The sequence below is a fragment of the Mobula birostris genome, chromosome 5, assembly GCF_030028105.1.
Source record: "Mobula birostris isolate sMobBir1 chromosome 5, sMobBir1.hap1, whole genome shotgun sequence".
In the NCBI taxonomy this organism is placed as follows: domain Eukaryota; kingdom Metazoa; phylum Chordata; class Chondrichthyes; order Myliobatiformes; family Myliobatidae; genus Mobula; species Mobula birostris.
In genome coordinates this window covers 184,439,008-184,446,661 of record NC_092374.1, presented here as the reverse complement: position 1 = coordinate 184,446,661, position 7,654 = coordinate 184,439,008, and the positions used below count along the sequence as shown (strand labels likewise).

General features: G+C 46.9%; 1 long non-coding RNA gene across 1 annotated transcript; it reads right to left on the bottom strand.

Annotated features, from left to right (window-relative positions):
- Nucleotides 1-781: 781 nt before the first annotated feature.
- On the bottom strand, nt 782-4,257 carry LOC140197393 (uncharacterized). Its single transcript, XR_011885945.1, has 4 exons — nt 3,354-4,257; nt 2,781-2,842; nt 2,320-2,362; nt 782-2,153 (listed from the first exon to the last, which is right to left on the bottom strand). It is a non-coding gene; the product is annotated as an uncharacterized lncRNA (long non-coding RNA).
- Nucleotides 4,258-7,654: the final 3,397 nt, after the last annotated feature.

Here is a 7,654-nt window from a genome sequence, read left to right as displayed (position 1 = left end):
TTCTCCTAATCTGGCTAAGTCCTTCTGCATCCTACCTGCTTCCACAACACTACCAGCCCCTCCACCAATCTTCGTATCATCTACAAACCTGGCAACAAAGCCATCTATTCCATCATCTTAATCATTTATATACAGCATAAAAACAAGTGGTCCCAACACCAACCTCTGTAGAACACCACTAGTCACTGGCAGCCAACCAGAAAAGGATCCTTTCATTCCCAGTTGCTGCTTCCTACCAATCAGCCAATTGGGATCTCTTCATGGAGATGAATAAATTGTATAAAAAGGTTAAGTTATACCTAATTTGAGAAGGAAAAGTTTCCTAGTGGGCAGTTTTGCCAGATTTTTTTGAGAGGGTTTAAACTAATTTGGTGGAGGGATGGGGAACTGGAGTGATAAGGTAGTTGGTACATAAGTAGATGCTGCTTGTGGTGAAACTGTGAGGAAGGATAGGCAGTTGATAGGAGAAATTACAGTCAGTGAGATGGGTTAAACTAAAGAGTGTGATCCCTTTGAGAGATGAGGAGAAAGGTTGCATGCACTGGCTGGACTCTTACCAAAACTGCCTTTCCTCAATCCCAGTGCTCCAGAGAAGTTACACTGAAGCTGACAATCAGCAGCTTGTCAGCAGGAGTGGAAAATCAATTTACCCAAACAGAGACTAAAGGGGCTACTGGGCAGGGTGGGGGTGCACAAAACCAAGTAAACAAGAGTGCAGAAAGGTCACATGCCATTTGATGTCTTTACCAGGAGAGGAAACTGGATGCAAGTCACAGAACAATTGTTGATAATTTTTTTTTATTACCACAGACTACTGTCACAGATACATTGCAATGCTTGTCTAGTATATTGTTTCATTATACAGAACGATTCTTTATACAATACATTGAGATAGAACAAAGTTATGAGGAGGAAACGATTAGTCCACTAATAGTTCAATACGTGGAAATGCAGAGGATTTGGTGATAAATGTCTGCTGTCTGCCCTTTTGGTGTACGTTCTGTACATATCAAAGCAAAAGGCAGTTTGAAACTGGCTTAAGAATGTTTTTTTTTTGCTGTGAGTACAAGGAAATGAATTTCAAGGTAACATACGTACTTCAGTAATACATTTACTTTGAGTTTGTATTTAACATAGTTGTATACCAGCGAACAAAGAGGCTGGCATCTGGAGAGAAAGCAAGTAATGCAGACGCAAGCAGTCCGGTGTCAGAAATGTGCTCCACTCTCCGATGCTGGAAGCTACCCAACACACAGAGCCCGAGACGCTGCGTTTTCACTCGCACCCCCCCAAAAAAAATCCCTAATCTGGCCAAGCGCTTACTTCTGATCCCCAGAGGTGACTACCCAGAACTTGGAGATTGAAACAGCTCGTGTGGACTGAAGTATTTCAGTCCTATTTCAGTATATTTACTTTATACTTTATAGTTTATTGGCGGCAAACAATTGATACTAGAACGTACAATCATCACAGCGATATTTGATTCTGCGCTTCCCGCTCCCTGGATTACAAATCGATTGTAAATATTAAAATTTTAAATTATAAATCATAAATAGAAAAATTAGAAAAATGGAAAGTAAGATAGTACAAAAAAAAACGAAATGCATGTCCGGGTATTTGGAGGGCACGGCCCAGATCCGGGTCAGGATCCGTTCAGCAGTTTTAGCACAATTGGAAAGAAGCTGTTCCCAAATCTGGCCATAGGAGTTTTCAAGCTCCTGAGCCTTCTCCTGGAGGGAAGAGGGACGAAAAGTGTGTTGGCTGGGTGGGTCGTGTCCTTGATTATCCTGGCAGCAAATTTGAGTATATTTCAGTATAGATTCTGCCCGATTACTGTCCTCTGCTCCCTCAGTCTCCCTAACACGCTGTGGGGACCTCGCTCTTTCCTGATCCTCGACCTTCCTCTTCAAACCATTTCCCCAGTGACCTTTAAGCGGGTGTTCGAGACAATGTCTCTCTCTCCCTCTCTCTCCGTTTACCACTGAACCCTTTTATTCTCGGGCTCTTGTGTGCAAAATACATTTCCGCATTTGTACGAGTGTCGCGATTCTCTCCGCGCCGATCACCGCCGCGGCTTTGGAATCCCATATTTCTCCTCCAGACATCGGTCTAAAAATGCAGAAACGCTGACCGCCAGGAGCAGCTCGCGGAGCCTGAAAGAGCAGGGGGCGTTAGAGGACTAGAAATCCATAACCAAAGCATTAACAGTGAGCGTCATAAAGGCGCTAAAATTCAACAGCCCAAACGAAAGATTTCCAACCCTCAGGCTCCAGCCCAATGGACAATTTGTCATTTCATATATTGAGAGGATCATTTCACCTGTTCCAACTGTCCTGCTTTGATTTGGCACCACTTTTGCGACCTGCGATAAAAAGCACCAAAAACTGTATTAATTTATGCCTCTCCCCCGAGTCACAATTCAATTACATATAACTCCACACAAACGATGATGAGTACATTCGTGTACTATATTTTAAAGCAAAAACCGGCAGTAAGAGCATGTGTTATAGTTTTTAGAAGTATATTTCACTGTACTGCAGATGCAAACGACAAATTTCAAGACACGGGTGAATGGTACTAAACCCGATTCTGAATCTCCATAGATACTGCCTGGCCTGCTGACTTTTTTTTTGAGCATTTTCAGGTTTTTACAGGCAGTATCAGGTCAGGCAGTGTCCGCAGACATAAACACACGAAGAGTTTCTAGCATGCTCTGGTTTTGTTTCCGATTTCCAGCATCCACAGTTCATTCTCACACAGCAAGAATTAACTCTCTTTACCTTTGATTTGCGGAGCAGCTAGTTCATGCACATCCGTCTGATTTGCTGCAACTGCTGGCATTCTGTAAGTAACAGAGAGAAATAACTTTAGTTATGTCGCACGCTTTCGTAATGGTTTTTAAACAGCGTGAAGACAGTACAGTCTGTCCCCTTGAACGATGCTGAAACTCTGACCGATTCCATGGTCCTAGTAGCAGACAGCCTTGGATCCCCAGGGGATCATGGATTTGTGCCTCTGGTGGACTGTGTCCTCTCCAGGGCGCAAACCTGGGCGGAAAGATTTGAAGAACCGGCTGTTGTCCATGCAGCTGGTTCCCCTCTCCTCGTCACTGATGCAGTCCAAGAGGAGGGCAAGCGCCGATGCAGCTTGGAACCAATGTCGTCGCAGGGATTGCCAGAGTGAAGCTGTAAACAGCGTCAAAATGCCTTAGCCCTACCCTAAGTGAGTAGTTTAACGCGAATATCATTAATCCTCGTGTGCCGCAGCAGCTGTTAGGAGCTGCAAATCGAAACATTGCTCGGTTAATTGATCTCGTTAATACTCAGTCATAATGAAGGGAAAACAAGACTCACTTGCCGAGCGAAATCCCAAATTTATAAAAGCACAGCACTGAACTGCTGAGCTGCAATTCTTCTGTTTATATTCAAATTGATGGGTTCCACCCGTTTTTAACATCGCGTCCTCTCATTTGTGGATTTTCTTGTCTCCTCCCTTCATACACGTAAAGTGGCATGCAACATTTGGGTGCCCCGTTCAAAATTTCTGTTACTGTGAATAGCTAAACGAGTAAAAGATGAACTTTTTTCCAAAAGGCATAAAGTTAAAGATGACATTTTTTTAACATTTTAAGCAAGATTACTTTTTTATTTCCATCTTTTACAGTTTCAAAATAACAAAAAAGGAAAATGGCCCGAAGCAAACGTTTGGGCACCCCGCATGGTCAGTACTTAGTAACACCCCCTTTGGCAAGTATCACCGCTTGTAAACACATTTTGTAGCCAGCTAAGAGTCTTTTAACTCTTGTTTGGGGGATTTTCGTCCATTCTTCCTTGCAAAAGGCTTCTAGATCTGAGAGATTCTTGGGTCGTCTTGCATGCACTGCTCTTTTGAGATCTATCCACAGATTTTCGATGCTGTTTAGGTTGGAGGACTGTGAGGGCCATGGCCAAACCTTCAGCTTGTGCCTCTCGAGGTAGTCCATTGTGGATTTTGAGGTGTGTTTATGTCATGGTTCGGACCGTGAAGTCCGCATTCCGGTTCACGGTCCGGTCCGTTGATTCCGTATTCCGGGTTTTCCTGTTTTCCCCGGTTCCGTTGGGCATCTTGACTGAGGCGACTGAGGCGCCTGATTCCCATTTCGGGCTGGCTACCTAACAGCTCTTCGGTTCAGCTTCTTTCGTTGGATCATCCCCATCCGAATCCCCGTCAGAAACCTCATCATTCTTCGTCTCAGGCCCCGTCAGAACACATACCCAGAGAGAGGCACGGCTACAGAACTCTTTCCGGGAAGTTCGGCATTAGAAACCCGCCGGAGAGAGACTGGAGCCTTGTCGCGCCAAGATAAGGAACATTATATCGTCGAGTTTGGAACTTTGTGTCCTCGTGTTTAGTGTTCCGTGTTTAATACAAGTCCCGGCATTATGTCCTGTACCAAGGAAGGGTCACGGATCTGTGTTCCGTGTTCCAAGAACAAGTTCCAGGCTTCGTGTTCTACTCCAGTCCCAGTCAATTCTTCGTGCTCAAAGAGTCTCGTCCAGAGTTCCAGCCCGCTCCAAGGGCCTCGTCCGGACGCCCAGCCCGCTCCAAGGGCCTCGTCCGGACGCCCAGCCCGCTCCAAGGGCCTCGTCCGGACGCCCAGCCCGCTCCAAGGGCCTCGTCCGGACGCCCAGCCCGCTCCAAGGGCCTCGTCCGGACGCCCAGCCCGCTCCAAGGGCCTCGTCCGGACGCCCAGCCCGCTCCAAGGGCCTCGTCCGGACGCCCAGCCCGCTCCAAGGGCCTCGTCCGGACGCCCAGCCCGCTCCAAGGGCCTCGTCCGGACGCCCAGCCCGCTCCAAGGGCCTCGTCCGGACGCCCAGCCCGCTCCAAGGGCCTCGTCCGGACGCCCAGCCCGCTCCAAGGGCCTCGTCCGGACGCCCAGCCCGCTCCAAGGGCCTCGTCCGGACGCCCAGCCCGCTCCAAGGGCCTCGTCCGGACGCCCAGCCCGCTCCAAGGGCCTCGTCCGGACGCCCAGCCCGCTCCAAGGGCCTCGTCCGGACGCCCAGCCCGCTCCAAGGGCCTCGTCCGGACGCCCAGCCCGCTCCAAGAGTCTCGTCCGGACGCCCAGCCCGTTCCAAGAGTCTCGTCCGGAGTCCCAGCCCGTCCGAGAATCTCTTCCGGAGTCCCAGCCCGTTCCAAGGGCCTCGTCCAGACTCCCAGCCCTTTCCAAGAGTCTCGTCCGGAGTTCCAGCCCATTCCAAGAGTCTCGTCCGGACTCCAACCCCGTTTCAAGATTCTCGTCCAGAGTCCCAGCCCGTTCCAAGAATCTCTTCCGGAGTCCTAGCCCATTCCAAGAGCTTTGTCCAGGGTCCCAGCCCATTCCAAGTGCCTCATCCGGAGTCCCAGCCCATTCCAGGAGTCTCGTCCGGAGTCCCAGCCCATTCCAGGAGTCTCGTCCGGAGATCCAGCCCATTCCAGGAGTCTCGTCCGGAGTCTCAGCCTGTTCCAAGAGCCTCGTCCAGGCCCTGTGTCCCTGTCCAGGTTCGGTTCTTCCCGACTTTCCTTGCATTCTTGATAAACTTTGCTCAGCTTCTAGTACTTCAGTGTCTGCATCTTGCATTTGGGTCCGCTCCCAACGCCCCCTTGCAACAGTGTAGGATCATTATCCTGTTGTAGAAGCCATCTTCTTTTCATTTTCAGCTTTTTTATAGACGGTTTGATGTTTGCTTCCAGAATTTGCTGGTATTTAATTGAATTCATTCTTCCCTCTACCAGTGAAATGTTCCCCGTGCCACTGGCTGCAACACAAGCCCAAAGCATGATCGATTCACCCCTATGCTTAACAGTTGGAGAGGGGTTCTTTTCATAAAATTCTGCACTTTATTTTTTCTCCAAACATACCTTCGCTCATTGCAGCCAAAAATTTCTACTCTTAACTTTATCACTCCACAGGACTTGTTCTCAAAATATATCAGGCGTGTTTAGATGTGGACTGAAGGTTTTATAGTCATAGTCATAGTCATACTCTATTGATTCCAGGGGGAAATTGGTTTTGCAATGGCCCTCACATTCCCCCAACCTAAACATCATCGAAAATCTGTGGATAGACCTCAAAAGAGCAGTGCATGCAAGATGGCCCAAGAATCTCACAGAACTCGAAGCCTTTTGCAAGGAAGAATGGGCAAAAATCCCCGAAACAAGAGTTGAAAGACCCTTAGCTGGCTACAAAAAGCATATACAAACTGTGATACTTGCAAAAGGAGGTGTTACTAAGTACTGACCATGCAGGGTGCCCAAACTTTTGCTTCGGGCCCTTTTCCTATTTTGTTAGTTTGAAACTGTAAAAGATGGAAATAAAAAAAGTAATCTTGCTTAAAATGTTAAAGAAATGTGTCGTCTTTAACTTATTGCCTTTTGGAAATCAGGTCATCTTTTACTCACTTAACTATTCACAGTAACAGAAATTTTGACCGAGGTGCCCAAACTTTTGCATGCCCTTGTGTTTTGAGTTCAAGCCCATTTTATCATATTGGAGAACTATTCAATAGTTTTAAAAATGGTGAGGTCGAAGGTATCGTTGAGATCTCTGGTACATGCATTCAGCTATTTGTATCGTCCGCCTGATAGGAGAGCGGGAAGGGATCATTGCTGGGTCCTTTGTTGCCTCCACATATCATTTCCCAGCTTTTGCTGCCCTCCGCACCTTTCCTTCCCCACCCTGCTCCGCGTGCTCCTTAATCTCTTCTCACCTGGTCCTGCCCGTCACTCAGCAGCCCCGCTGTCCTCACCCCTTCACACTGGATAGCTGACTGCTCCCTGCCGCAGTAATCGATACTTCTCGCCGCAGGCAAGCAGACGCACAAGCCTGAATGAACATCCCACCAGGCTGAAGGGAAGCTGCACTCCCGCTGTTATCAAACTCTTGAATGGACCATTTGAACGATGAAATGGACTCTTGGGCTTACAATCTTGCACTTTATTGTTTACCTGCGCTGCACTTTATTCTGCATTGTTATTGTTTTACCTTGTTCTACCTCAATGATTCAGTAAACTTGAATTGTGAATTATTTGATCTTTCTGAACTAATTGCAATACAAACTATTCAATGTGTGCTGATATATAAGACAATAATAAGCCAAATATGAATCTCCCATCTATTTCTCAGTCCTGATGCAGGGTCTGGAACCAAATCCTGGACTTCCCCTTTGCCTCCACAGATGCTGCCTGACCCATTGTTCCTTTTATGATTTACAAAGCCGGAGATTAATTGCCATTATAATCACACGAGATTCTGAGGATGTCAGGAATCCACAGCAACACTCACAAAAATGCTGGAGGAACTCAGCGGGTCAGATAGTATCTACGGAAGGGAATAAACAATCAACATCTGTGGGATTTGTGCACCACTCTTCAGACACAGCCCTTCAAATTGTTTCCTAGGTTGTAAATTGCTTTGGCCACAAATTACATTTGTAAATACATTTTCTGGTATAATAGGCAAATCCTAACACAAATAATATTTGTGAGCTTTGTGTTATTCTATGGCAGTCTACCAGGATCCAGGCTAGAACACAGAACACACAGCACAGGAAAAGGTTCTTCAAGCCTTCAATGTTGTGCTGAAGTAAAGAAGCTAATAATTCTAATTATTATTTTTTTATTTTTATTTAGAGATTCA